The 15,502-nt window shown below is 30.7% G+C and overlaps 2 long non-coding RNA genes across 2 annotated transcripts in view; both read right to left on the reverse strand.

The window, feature by feature from the left end:
- Positions 1–15,502, reverse strand: part of LOC124418699 — a 164,884-nt gene that overhangs the window by 96,689 nt on the left and 52,693 nt on the right. The window lies entirely within an intron of this gene.
- On the reverse strand, positions 12,221–13,510 carry LOC124418700. Its single transcript, XR_006940164.1, has 2 exons — positions 13,094–13,510; positions 12,221–13,026 (listed from the first exon to the last, which is right to left on the reverse strand). It is a non-coding gene; the product is annotated as an uncharacterized LOC124418700 (long non-coding RNA).

Below are 15,502 nucleotides of genomic sequence, written 5' to 3' on the forward strand. Positions count from 1 at the left end.
ACGTTTTATCTTTAAAATTACGACGATCAGCTTAAACTCTTAATCTTTTATTAGCCTTAAACGTTAACTACTATCTTAAACTCTCTCAACTATATTAAACTCCAAATATCGTATCAAAATTCCGACTACTTTCTTAAACTTGGAATATAAACATAATCTCTGATATAGTAAAAATAAAACGAAGTACTTCCAAAAAATTACATTTATCACCATTTTAAAAGTTGCACTAAGTGAATTTCTTTACCTTCTGTGGAAGTGGTGTTAATTTACTTCCAATGCATGTAATTTATTTATTTATGTTAATATTATTAAAGTTGTATTCTATAATGAAACAATTTCACATCCTTATAACTTCCAAAAAAAAAGAACATCACAATTACTTCCTAAGAATAACTTTAAATGTAGCGAATTTGGAATCAAATATAAAGAACATACATCCTATAACAAATCTGTGTTAAATCACTTCTTTAGGTCTTTTTCAGTAGTTCAATGGAGTAAATTTTACTTGTTTTTCGATTTTTTTAATTTTTTTTTTTTTTTTGCTCCGGCTATTATATAAAACTAAAAATGTTTTATTAAACTGCGACTGTCATCTAACTGGCTTATTCATAAACATTTATCAAAGGTTTATAGAACAAACTTTGTATCAAAATTTAATTTATAAACCTTTGGTAAAAGTTTATGAATAAGACCATTTAACTATAATTATTATAATAACGTCTAAAATTTTTTATTTTGTAATCTCTGACAAACAGCTTTAATTTTGTATGTCAACTTATAAGCCCTCAACTCTAACAAACATCGACCACAATCTTTAACTCTGAAGTCTTGCTCTGGATACCATTTTAAACCAGACAACTTTGGCTTTAACTCAGATCATCTTATTAAACTCCGACTCCGACATTAACTATCATTATTTTATCTATCAGTTAAAACTCCGAATATTCTCTTAAACTTCGATTACTAGCTTTGTGTATTGAAATTCGGAGTTTAAGATGATCTTAAACTCCGTATTTCAATACAAACTCCGAAAAATATCGATCTTAGAAGTATTTTAAAATATTTTTTTAAAGATGTACTTTTTAAAACTTTGAAATCCTTTTGAAAGGACACAGGATCACGAACTTAAAAAAAATTATAGCATCAGACGTATATCATCCGGTTTTTGTCTAAAGAATTTTGTCTCCATCAAGCACTACACTCGAGTGATACAAGCCGAAACGACTCAAATCGGAGGCAGATGGCCGCCGGTAAAATTTTGCAATCCGCGCCGCCGCCAACTTCTTACGGCTCAAAAGCTAAGCCAGCTTAAACATATCCACTGAAAAATATTGGCATCGCTTATTTATTTCAGAAAATAATTTAAATTCATATGGCAAATTGAAAAGAGTTGCCACACAATATTAAGCTACTATTAAAATAGTGAAAACTACTATAATAATTTCCATTTTCTGCAGAAAAAAAACTTATATAGAGAGAAGTTTATATATAACAGACTATTATGCAGAGAATTTTCTATTTAATAAACGCTTATAGGTCAATTTCTAAGGAAAAAGTTAAATTTAGCCGACAATTTAGCTGCCGTCGATATTTTCTATAATAAACCGCCACCGCCGATCCAAAATGGTTGAGCCGCCACCGATGATTTTGCATCGGCTTGTATCACTGCTATACTCTTATACCTACTGAACCTAAAATCATGTCAATTTTAAATAATTAATTTACCATTAAAACTTATTCAAAAAAAATTCAATAATTTTTTTAGGTCAAATTCCGCTTCATTAGCAACATTTAATTTTATTTAAGATAAACAAACTCTCACAAAATGTGGCAGCTAGATGATGGAAGTTTTACATAAGCTACTATGTAAATTTTACACTTGATTAAATTTCAATTTTAATTCTGTTATTGAACACACACACACACACACAGACACTTATATACAACACAGATTGTGAGAGTGAGTCAGTTGTCTATGAAATAATTTGCTGATATATGTATAACAAAGAAATAAAGTGAATAAATTAATTTATATAAGTAGTTATAAACAAAAATAAATTAATTTTAATCGGTGTATTATAACAAGTCAATAAATATTTGGGTTAATGGGTGGTATCCTGTGTGAAAAGATGTGTGTGTGTGAATTATTAATTTTTAATAAGATTTACCAAAACGTTTCTTTTACAAAAGTATGAGAGAATAATAAGGTTATGGTAGGCTTTAAATGATTAGAGTTACAAAGGAAAGTTTAAGATAAAGTGTAAAAGGATTAGGAAAAAGAAATTTGGTTTAATACAGACTATGTTTGCTTTATTAATGTATTAAATTGTGATTTAAAGCAAAGGACATTTTTGTAAAAACGTTTTTAATGAAAATATGAACAAAGTTTTATAGTTCGTAGGACCATTGAATTTGACATGCGGTTTATGAGAAGTAAGGAGATTAAACTATATAAAAACACTTAGTTTGACACAAATAAAGGATATTTAACTTAGATAGGAGTTTGAGAAGCATAAGCAGAGACACGGAGAGCTACTAAGTGAAAATAGGTTTTGCAATTTTAATTTTTAATCCAGAGAGGAGAATTTTAGGCTGCATGCTTGAGAATCGTTGTGATAGAAAGCCGTCAGGACATTCGATGGAGACCCCATTAAATACTGATAAATCTAAGGTAAACGTTGACAAAGTTTTATGGCTCGTAGGACCATTTAATTAGATATACGACTTGTGACAAGTAAGGAGATTAAATAGTATACAAACTAAGAGTATCAGATAGCGATAAAGGAGTATTAAACATAGAAGCATAAGCTGAGACACATAGAACTACTAAGTGAACAATAAGAGTAGCTGAGAGTAAAGTATGCGCTTTTTGGTTTGAACAACCGAAGGACCATATTTAAACAATGGTTCTTAGAGCATTTGGTTTATGCAAAGAAGTAACTGATACAGGTAATGAAATTTAATGAAATAGTAGTTTGAGAAGCATAAGCTGATACACGAAGAACTACTAAGTGAACAATAAAAGTTGGCTGAGAGTTGTGTATGCGCTTTTGGGTTTGCGCAACCGAAGGACCATTTTTAAACAATAGAAATAACTCCATTCTAAAAACTTTAGGAGCATTCAATTCAGGCAAAGGATACATACACGCAGATGAGAGAATATAAGCTAAAACACGTTGAGCCCTGAGAAAGGTATTGAAAATAGTTGAGAGTTTTTGCTGAGATTTCTGTTTGACACAACCGAAGAACCATTTTCTCGTAATTGTCAATAATCTAAACTAATTTTGCTTTAAAAATTTTCAAGTACAATTTTTTATCCATAAATATTTGGCTTTAAATGATTAGAGTTACAAAGTTTTTTGGTTCGAAGGACCACTTAGAGTTAAGTATGCGCTGTGTGGTTTGCTTAACCGAAGGACCATAATTAAAACAATCAAAATAACTCTATTCTGATATCTTAAAGAGCATTTTATTGACGTAGAGGATATTTAAACTTGGATGAGAGTTTGAAGAATATAAGCAAAAGCACGTCGAGCCCTGAGTAAGGCATTATAGGCAGCTGAGAGTTTTGGATGAGATTTCTGTTTAACACAGCCGAATGACCATTTCGAGTTTTTCTCGTAATTTTCAATAATCTTAACAAATTCTGCTTTATTTTTTTTCCATAAACATTGGGCTTTAAATTATTAGAGTTACAAAGTTTTATGGTTCGAAGGAGTTGATAGTTTTGGCTAACCTTTCTGATTAACACAACCGAAGAACCATTTTCTCGTAATTGTCAATAATCTAAACTAATTTTGCTTTAAAAATTTTCAAGTGCAATTTTTTATCCATAAATATTTGGCCTTAAATGATTAGAGTTACAAAGTTTTATGGTTCGAAGGACCACTTAGAGTTAAGTATGCGCTGTTTGGTTTGCTTTACCGAAGGACCATATTTAAAACAATCAAAATTACTCTATTCTAATAACTTTAAGAGCATTTTATTCAGGTGGAGGATATTTAAACTTGGATGAGAGTTTTAAGAATATAAGTTAAAGCATGTCGAGCCCTGAGTAAGGTATTAAAGACAGCTGAGAGTTTTGGATGAGATCTCTGTTAAACACAACCCAATGACCATTTTCGAGTTTTTCCCGTAATTTTCAATAATCTTAACAAATTCTGCTTTAATTTTTTTCCATAAACATTGGGCTTTAAATGATTATAGTTACAATGTTTTATGGTTCAAAGGACCATTTATTTAGATATGCGGCTTATGACATGTAAGAAGAGAGTTGAGTAGTTGAGAGTTTTGAAAGAGATTTTTGGTTTAAACAACCGAAGGACCATATTCAAGAAATCTAAATAATATCATTCTAATAAAACTAAAAGAAGTTTGAACTGATTTTAAACCAATTAAACGATTTCAAGATTTTTTCTCTTAACTTTCAATGATTTCTTCCAAATAATTCTGCTTTAATGGAATTGTTTCTCCTTAAACATTTCTTTAAACTAACTTAGAAAAATGATCTAATAAAATAGTCTTTAACAAATAGTTTTGGTTAAAAAAAAACAAGATAGAAACCATAAAAATCAAATGAAAAAAAAAACAATTTTTATTGTACATTTCTGTTTTATTGACCATTTTTCTTGCACTTTTAACAAGGTGTTTTTGTTCGCAAAAAGCTAAAACTAAACATTTTCACAAACTTATACTCTCATTTAATCATCATCGAGTTGTAAGAGTATAAACAAGATTCCAAATGTCAAAGCAGGAATGAAAGAATCAAAGAAAATGTAAAAAAATTCAAAAACTTTGAAAAAAATTCCGGTAGGAAATAGTACTAAGCTTCGAAAAGAAACTAACGCTAAGTCAGTTAGAAGGAAAAACGAGTAACAAGATCGTCTGAGATTCTCAGGAAGTCAAGGACTAGCCTGTCAAACTATAATGTTAAGAATTGATAGAAGTTCAAGCCATGACATGGTAATTGTGGATAATTTTGAGAAGACAACCTAGCAAAACAGAACTTCCAAAGAAGCGAAAAAGAAGTAGAATTTACTCCATGGAAGTATTGAAAAAGATCTGAGATACTCCTAAGAAATGAACAGATTATATTAATAATGTTCTCATATCAATCCTGAAACCTATAATGTTAAGAATTGATAAAATTTGAAGTTTTAGAGAAAACTAGAGATGCTACAATAGGTGTCTTCAATTTCCTATAGGGCACTTTCATTTTACCTTATCAAACTCTTGTTGTTGCCTCGTTAAACTCGAAAGAAAAAGAAATAGTTGTGTGCCAAAAAAATTACAACTTTTAACTTTAATGTTTAGACACTTTAATAAAATTCCCAAAGGACAATATCAAATGACACTGACAATGGCAGCCAATATAAACGATAGAATTATGGAACATTACGTCCAAAAAAAAGAGAAAAAAACACAAGAAATCAGAAGCAAAACAACAAAACAAAAATGAAGGTACTTACAAGCCCCAAAAAACAACAACAACTAATGAAAAAGAACAACAACAATATGTTTAAAAACTAAAACTTCCAAATGACGTTAAGTTTTTTTTCTTCTCTTTTAGCCAGCTTTTGAAAGACCGGTTTGTTGTGATAGTATAACCAACCAAGCTACTAACGAGAGAAGAGCGAACAGACAAAAAGGTAAAAGATGCATGCAAGTCAGTTAGCCAGTCAGCCAGCACGACATATTGCAACGTTTTAAACCAAAAAAAATATATATAATAAAATAAACTTAAACAAGAATCAAATGTTGCACAGTGTTTCAGATCCTGGAAACCAAAAATTAAGTTTTTTTTTCAGGAATCCAATAGAATTGACTTCCATGATTAGGAATTGAAGATTTTATTTAGTTTGTTTTAGAAGTTGGAAATCCTTGATTTCAAGCTTCTACCTTTCTTATTTTCGTACTCAAGCCAAACAATAAGTCCTCCGATACAGTCGACACCTTAATTTTCTTAACTGCTTGCTCAACACTCATTTGAAATTAAATTTTTTAGCTCCTGAACCACATATTCCCTTTCGGTATCTTTATTTTGTATCATCACTTTGGCAGTCTTCTGAAAAATAGCATTCTTCCAAAGCAGCATCTCTTTTGAAATCACAGTTTTCAGCTCCTGAGCAAGATTTAAGGCAGTGACTGCCTGGAAAATCTCTTTTAAATTTTTAGACACTGGAACTGTTCATCTCTCGATAGGATATGTTCCAAGTTTCATAGCTTTTCTCAAGCTTTGGGGCTTGTTGGGACAGATCAGTACCAAGTATTTGCAGGTTTGTTAGGTTTTCTAGAGCCTTGAGTATCTGTTTGACGGGTTGTCGAGACAGATCAGTACTTGGCTTTCTTAAAGTATAGGACGAATCAATTCGATCGTATGCCTATATGAATCGGAGCTTTATCAGTACGTTTTCATAGATCCAGATTTAAGACAGCGTCTGCCTGGAAAATCCTTCTCAGGCATCGGAACTGCTCATCTCTTGGTGGGATAGTTTCTAAAGCCTCGTGGGTCTGATTGACGTCTTGTTGGGACAGATCAGTATTTGGCTTTCTCCTAGTATAGGACCAACCAAATATCATATCTCGATGTGATATGTTCCATGTTTCATAGCCTTTCTAGAGTCGTGATGCTCTCATTGACGGCTTGTCGGAACAGATCAGTACTTGGCATTCACATAGTGTAGAACCAACGAAATTTTTGCGATCGTATACATATATGAATCGGAACTTGATCAGTTCCTTTTCATCCAGATTTATAACAGTAAACTCCCCATTTAGCTGAAGTTACCAACTTCGTCTTCGTTTGTCTGGAGAATTGGAATTGTGCGTTGTTATTGGATTTTAATTTGTAAACAGTGGAGAAGGTTTGAGAATGAATGCTTGGGAATCGGTATGATAGTGTGATATTTCGTCAGGATCATCGATGTCATCCAACTATTATTGAAACTCCATTTAATACTGATGTAATGGAGTCTATAAATTTAATAGAATCGCAATAGTTGTTGTTATCACAAACACCTGAGCAAGCTTTCTAGTCCTGGGCAATAAGTGATGGTTCTTAAAATATCGTGAAGAGAACTCTCGTATTCGTGCATTCCTCGTTGGTTTCCATAAAATTCAATGAGAATAACAAATTATCGCTCATGAAATTCTAGACCAATAATTGATTTGGAATTAGAAACCTAGTAATAGCTGTACGAAATGATACAGGATCATCGAGGTCATCCAACCATCATAGAGACCCCATTTAACACTGATATGATGGAATCTATAAATCTAATAGAATCACAATAGTTTCTCTCTAGTCGTGGGCATCTAATAACAATTTCGTTAGACTGCTGTTTTAACAATCGGGTATGATCTTCTCGTTATCAAGGTTTAACTGTCTCCGATATATTTTTGAGATTTGCGGCAATAAGTAATAGTCCTTAAAATGTCGTGAAGAGAACTCTCAAATTCGTACATTCCTCTTTAATTTCCATGGAATTCAATGAGAATAACAATCACTCATGAAATTCTAACCAAATACATCTTCAAAAATTTATAATTTCGGATTATGCACTCTAGAATTGAAGGTTCGAAGACTTCGGGATTCCTTTCGTCAGATCAAAAGAACTTCGCGTAAATTGTCATCGAGAAACTAAACAAATAATTATCTTATTATCACCAACTCATGCCACTTTCTCTGTCTTAAAATCATGAAATAATCCTTTCAAATACACCACTGTGCTTCTCAAATACCATCAAACATAAGGTAAAAATTCTCCAAAACTCACTCAAAACATACAGCAGAAAATAACAGACAACAGAACCAACAACACCTTTTACAAATAAAACAACAATAAGAAAAATACAAAACAAAAACATAACAACAAATAAAAAAAAAAATACACAAAACTTTAGACTTGAAAGAACGATAAAAATTCATTACACCAAAAAAATTTACGTTGATTTTTTAAAAGTTTTTCTCTTGCAATTGCTGCTGCTGTTGTTGTTAGTTGTTTGGAAAATGCATTTTAATACAACAACACACTGTAGAAAATCCTGCTCTAAAACTAGAGGGGAGAAAGAATAGCAAACCTTCTAAAAGCGAATTGAAGAAATAAATACTGCAAAACGATGAACGGACACACATACACTCAAACAAATGTCTCATCTTCATCAAATATAGAGTTTGTTGTGGAATTATTGTTGGTTGTTTGGTTTGTACGGCCGTTTGTTTGGTCTGTCTGTAAGTCGGTCGGCTGGTTGGTTGTCCATTCAGTTGAGAAAATCACAAAGAGATCCTAAAAATTGCTAAACAAAAAAAACCAAACATTGTTGTTGTATAATATTTCTTCTTTAGATTTTTGTTAAAGCTTACAGAAAATTGTAAACTGTATTAAAAGGTTTAGGCATTAAGCCAAAAAAGAGCATTTATACTCCCATCGTAATGTTGTTGTTATTTGTAATATCATGAGGTCAGTTTTAGAATTAAGGTGACCAAGTCTTGTTTTATTGGTAGAAAAGTCAGTTAATAATAACTAATAAGGACTGAACTATAACTTAAACAGAACTGAACTAGAACTAAACTAGAACTGAACTAGAACTAGAACTGAACTAGAACTGAACTAGAACTGAACTAGAACTGAACTAGAACTGAACTAGAACTGAACTAGAACTGAACTAGAACTGAACTAGAACTGAACTAGAACTGAACTAGAACTGAACTAGAACTGAACTAGAACTGAACTAAAACTGAACTAGAACTGAACTAGAACTGAACTAGAACTGAACTAGAACTGAACTAGAACTGAACAAAACTAGAACTAAACTAGAACTGAACTAAAACTGAACTAGAACTAAACTAGAACTGAACTATAACTAAACTAGAACTGAACTAAAATTGAACTAGAACTGAACTGGATCTCTACTTTTCTTCCCAGCATTAAATTCTTGCATTTTTAAATGAACAATAATGAAAAGTACAGGAAATTAGATTCCAGTCGTCTCTCCGAACAAAGTTGTTCACACATTTTTTTACTCCTGTTAAAAATATTAATAAATGAGTCAAGGTTAATATTTAAACCCTCGTCATAATTAATTTCATTTACAAGAAAACACAAATACCAAACACTAGTCAACAGAGAACTGTAATACTATTTTCATTATTTACACAAGGACAAGTACAGACACAAGTCATGAATAAAAAAATCTGTAAATTGAGATGTAAAATAATCCCTTGAACTGAGGAAAAATAAAATAATATGTCCAAAAAAAAAACGAGAAACCAGACAGATGTTGGTTGACCATAGACTACAAAATACTGATGACAGTTATTATAACAGTGTTTATGAAAAAAAAACGATATGACTCCTTACTCAACCACTGAATTTTTTACGCAAAACTTGTACATTTTGTATGAACACAACCTTTTCACAAAAACTAAGAATAAAAAGAATTAAATGGGGAAATTAAATTATTTTTCAGGGGTTATACAAAAAAGTGACTAAATGAAAAAGTTCTGAATGATTTAAAATAACAAAGCATATTTTATGGTGCAATAGAGGCTGCAACAATTTTGACTAGAAACAAAATATTTTAAAATATTTGGAAATATGTGCAGACAGAAAACAGTTTTCAAACACCTTAATTAAGCAACAACCATATGTTTTCATATTCCTTGCCTTTTCCGTTCACTTCTTTGTAATTGAAGCAATATTTCAGTTTTTCAATAGAAAAAACTTTTTGAGAAAGTTTTTTTTTTGGAAATATATCTCTAATCTTTTTTTTAAATAATTTTCTTTAGAAAAAAGCTAGGATTCAATAAATTTAAAATTAAGAACTGAAAACTGAACTATTAAAACTGAATTGGAAATTATCTAAAGCTGAACTAAAGCTGAACTAGAACTGAACTAGAACTGAACTAGGACTGAACTAGAACTGAACTAGAACTGAACTAGGACTGAACTAGAACTGAACTAGAACTGAACTAGAACTGAACTAGAACTGAACTAGAACTGAACTAGAACTAAACTAGAACTGAACAAGAACTGAACTAGAACTGAACTAGAACTGAACTAGCACTGAACTAAAACTGTACTAGAACTGAACAAGAACTGAACTAGAACTAAACTAGAACTGAAATAGAACAAAACTAGAACTCAACTAGAACTGGACAAGAAGTAAACTAAAACTGAACTTGAAGTTCTATGTTAGGAGATTCTACAGATGTTTAACTAATTTGGTAACCTCAACTAAAAACTTCAAACGAATACATATACCAAACAACAAACAAATAAATTGATATTACGAATCCACATCATAATCAACAAAAATACATTATAAATGTTTTAGTCTCTTTTTAAGTAATTCCTATACAGATTTTTGCCATTTTCCAGCATGTTCAGATCAACAAAGAAAAACATACAAAAACAAAAAGAACAGCAATAAATAAATTAATAAAAAATACAAAAACTTGACTTGTAAAAGCAACATGGACCCAAGAATAATAATAAAAAATAAAACTTGTATTCAACATTTTGAACCAAAATGTAAAGAGTTTTTTTTCGAAAAGAAAAACTTAAACGAAAAACAATACAAATAATAAATATAATAAGCTTTAGGTGAAGTACACATTAACTTGATATAACGGTTTAAGAAGAATTTTAAATAAAAGCAAAAAATTAAGATATTTATAAATGTTTATGTGTCAGAGCAAGAAAAAACCGATTATAACCATATTTAGTTAAAAACTTACTTAATAATGACAGCCTGAATACAAAAAAAAATATAAATTTTCAAAGCAAAATATACAATCAACTCAAAAGTTCTCTTTTTTAACAAATTCATTTGTGATATTTGACTTTTAGCCAAAATACACACTTTTTCTTGGTACATTTAACCAAATCCATCTGTAAATCTATTCAGAGTTAATCAAGTAACCCAGCAAACACAAATCTTAATGTGAGACAAGATTTAATCTAAAATAACTATCCATTAAAGTTTGAACATATATTTGCTGGGCTACATGCTAGTTGTTTTTTCTGCTGTTGTGTATGTAGATTAAATAAGACTAAAAGTAGATTGTGCTGCTTGTACTACTACTGGTCATGGCTAAAAAGGATAAAGTTTATGTATTTTTTTTTCTGGTGAGCTAAAAGCGAAGATGTAGAACCAATATTAATACTTGTAATGGATGGTTAGGGAGTCTGGCGAGTTTGAGAGTCGTTGTTAGTTTTTGTAAAAGTTGTTGCCGAGTAAAAGAAGAAATTCAAAGTTTGAAATTGTTTTTCTTTTTTTTTCGAAAGCCTGACCAATAAAGAATTTTAGTTGTTAGAGCAACAACAGCATCATCAGCAGCAATATATTGAAGAGTTTTCTTATAATGCCATTGTTTTTCAATTGTTAAACTGGTCAATTGTTGCACTATGGGCTGAGCTAAGGAATGATTTCATAGTTACTGTACTGAACTAACACTGAACTAGAACTGAACTAGAACTGAACTAGAACTGAACTAGTACTGAACTAGTACTGAACCAGTACTGAACTAGAATTGAACTAGAACTGAACTAGAACTGAACTAGAACTGAACTAGAAATGAACTAGAAATGAACTAGAACTGAACTAGAACTGAACTAGAACTGAACTAGAACTGAACTAGAACTGAACTAGAACTGAACTAGAACTGAACTAGAACTGAACTAGAACTGAACTAGAACTGAACTAGAACTGAACTAGAACTGAACTAGAACTGAACTAGTACTGAACTAGAACTGAAGTAAACAATTTTTTATTTTATGTGAAAGTTTTTAATTTTCTAGACAAATTTCTCCAGGAATTTCCTTAAGGGTACTTTACAGTCTAAATTTCTTAGTTTTCACACGTCATTCGAAAAAGTAAAAAATTTTTTATATAAAATTTGTTGTGCCGAAAGAAATACGTTCATACATAATATATATTTTTATATTTTCCTTCTTTGTTCGCTGGCGTCACAAATATTTCCCCCAAATTTAACATGCCCTGTAGTTACGACAAACAAATAACAAAAATCCTTTAAAAACAACACAAATAACAAAAATTTTTGTGTTGTGACTAGACAAAGTTGTAAATTCGTTTATATACTGTTTTTGGTGGTTTCCGGCGGTATTAACCAAACCAAAAAAAAAAATGCTTAAAATGCATAATTTTTGGTTTAGGGGGAATTTTACTCATGTTGGAGAGTGTAAATTATGACACTTGCCTTATTTTATTTCTATTTCAAATTACAGCTGCTGGTGTAGGTTGGAGTTTGTTTTAAATAAATATATATATATTTTTTTGCACTATTTTTATGAAATATTATTTAGATGATAAAAATTTTACAGGACAAGTTAACAGCAATGTTAGCAATTCAGAGCCTGACTTTTATTTAAACTTAAATTTTCCTTTGGAGAATAGGAAGTAGAATGTAATTTAATAATTATTTAAATTTTATTCACATATACAATATTTTGTTTTTAATTTTTTATTTATTTATTTTTTTTTTTTTTTTTTGTAAATTCTTGCTTTCTTATTTTTTTGTTTTTATTTGGAATTTATTTTTTTTTATTTTCTTAAAATTCTCCTTTTATACTTCTACACTATTTTATGTTTAAGTCTTTTTTAATTAACCGGTTTTTTTTGCAACAGTTTTCGTTTCTTACAAACTTTTTTCAAATATATTCTTTTTCGTTTCTTAGTTTTATTACAAGAGGAATCTTTTTCCTTTTTATATTTATTTTATTCTTTCACTTATCAAGAATCTTTTAGTTTTCTTCGATGTTCCTCTAAAAACATGTTTAGTTTTTTTAAATGTATTTCTTCTTTACAAGCCGTTAAAGTTAAACGAATTTTTGCCACACACAATATTGGCAAAAGCGAAAAAACGCGTCCTTACTGTAACATTGCAAAACTTACACTAAACAACATGTCCAAAAGCATACAGCCAGCTAGTCAACCAGCCAGTCATCATCATGAACATCATGGTAAAAAACATAAGGAGAATGAATTGCATGCAGAAAACTTATACTGAAACATTAATTTTTATGTTTATGCATTTATTCGCATACATTTGTAAAAAAAACGAATTACATACAAAAATTTCAGAAGAGAGTTGTGTGCTTTGGCTTCTAGTTGGAGTCGTACTACTACTATGATTATAGCAAGCATAGCACTACTACTGCTACTACTAGCTGTAGTACCCGAAGTCCAACAATGTTGTTACTGCTGTTATTCTTGTTGCTGACTTAGTTGCTCTGTGTTGTTTGTTATGCCCCTCATGCCCCATTCATCACTCTTTCCAGAATGTTGTGTGTGTAATTTTAATAAATTTAATCGTTTTGCATTAAAACGAGTCCCTTTCGTGTAACATTAGTTAATATCTCGTTAAATGCATCTCATCAGAGATGGATAATTCAGCTTATCGATTAAATAATTAAACGACATAATTTCTACAACCAATCTATTCCAAGGAACAATCAGTCAAAGAAATCAATAAGAAGAATAGTATGGATGTTCAGTGCTGGATCTGAACTAAACCTTAACCAGTATAGAAATAGCACTCAACTAGAAGAGAACTAAAATTGAACTAAAACAGAACATGAACTGAATTGGAACTGAACTAGAAATTAACTGAAACTGAACTAGAACTAAAATAGAACTGTAATATAACAAGAACTGAACTAGAACTAGAACTCAACTAAAACTGAAATAGAACTCAACTAGAACTGAACAAGAACTAAACTAGATCTAAACTAGAACTGAACTAAAACTAAATTAAACTGAACTCAACTAGAACAGAACTGAACTGGAACTGAAATGAAACTGAACTGGAACTAAACTGGAACTGAATTAGAACAGAACATAACTGGAACTGAACTAGAACAGAACTGAATTAGACTAGACTAGAACTAGAACTGAACTAAAACTGAACTACAACTGAAGAACACGAACTGAACTAGAACTGACCCAGAATTGAACTAGAACTGTACTAAACTAGAACAGAACTTGAACTGAACTGGTCTGAACTGGAACTAAAATGGAACTGAACTGGAAATGAATTAAAACTAAACTGGAAATTAAATGGAACTGAACTTGAAATGAACTAGAACTGAACTAAAACTGAACTAGAACTGAACTTGAACTGAACTAGAACTTAACTAGAACTGAACTAGAAAAGAACTAAAAGTGTAGTAGAACTGACCTAAAGTGATTAATAAACACTGTGGTTAAACAAGTTTATAAAGGCTGATAGGATTGAAGAGCCTTAACCTTTCTATAAATGAGACATTGAATTGGGAAGGTCAAGTCCATTTGGGAAAGCATAAAATCGAAAGAATATTTCCACTTATTTTACCAATTTCGAATATTGCTATACTTTCCATCCCAGCATCAAGTTGAATAAAACTCTCACCAATATTAACAAAGTGAGAGCATTAGCAAACGTATTTATGTCTCTTTTTCTTGGACTCATTTACATAAACCGGCTTTTTTCTGTGAAGTTGTTGTGCTTTAATATTAAAACATGTGCATGTTGTTTTTTTTCGTCATTATAATTATTGTTTATATTTGAGAGTGATTTATTTTTTCTACTCTTAATAAAATGCTCCCTCTCTGGAAAGGAGTTTTTTTATCATAATAACAAACTTGCTTGGTTTCTTTTCATATCTTTCTTGTTGTTCACTTTCGTATTATAGTTCCCCATTTTGTTCTCAACATCCATACCATAAACATTAAATGTAAATGTCCTTAATGTAATCGTAAGTGTGGGAAACGGAAGCTTCAAATGTGAGTGTTGGTGATAAAAAGTACTAAATTGTAAAGGTACCTCAATGGATACGAAAGTTTAAAGCTGTCAGACACGCAAAAGCGTTAGTGAGTTAAATTTTGTATTACTAGATGTATTCTTATAAATCTTATATTTACTTAAGCAGTTATTATCCTCTTACTCCATATAAAATTAATTACCCATTTGTAACTTTAGTCCCATCACAGCGCAGAACATTGTTACATGTTTCATTTTTATATCGTTTCCCCTTTACAAAAGTTTCTCTTCAAATTGTATTACTTCTCTCTTTGGGGCTTTTGTATGAGTTGGCGTCAAAGCAGCTGTTTCAGTATTTTTTCTGTTGGGTGATTTTTTTGCTATAGTCGATTTGCCGGTTTATTTATTATTTTCTTTTATGTAGATATTTTTAATTTTTTTGTTGCTCTAGTCCTTTTTTGTGTGTTTCTAGATATGCGTTCTTTACCAACTCTCTGGAGAGAATTCAGTTGCTTTTAGTAAGTTTTGAATGAAACAGAGTTACCATCACTTGTCGTAAAATGAGAAAAACTTGACAGGCTAAAAAACCCTTTATAAGAGATATTTAGTTCTATTTCAGTCTTAATTCAGTTCAATTCAGTTCAGTTCTAGTTCAGTTCTAGTTCAGTTCTAGTTCAGTTCTAGTTCAGTTCTAGTTCAGTTCTAGTTCAGTTCTAGTTCAGTTCTAGTTCAGTTCTAGTT

The sequence above is a fragment of the Lucilia cuprina genome, chromosome 3, assembly GCF_022045245.1.
Source record: "Lucilia cuprina isolate Lc7/37 chromosome 3, ASM2204524v1, whole genome shotgun sequence".
NCBI lineage: Eukaryota > Metazoa > Arthropoda > Insecta > Diptera > Calliphoridae > Lucilia > Lucilia cuprina.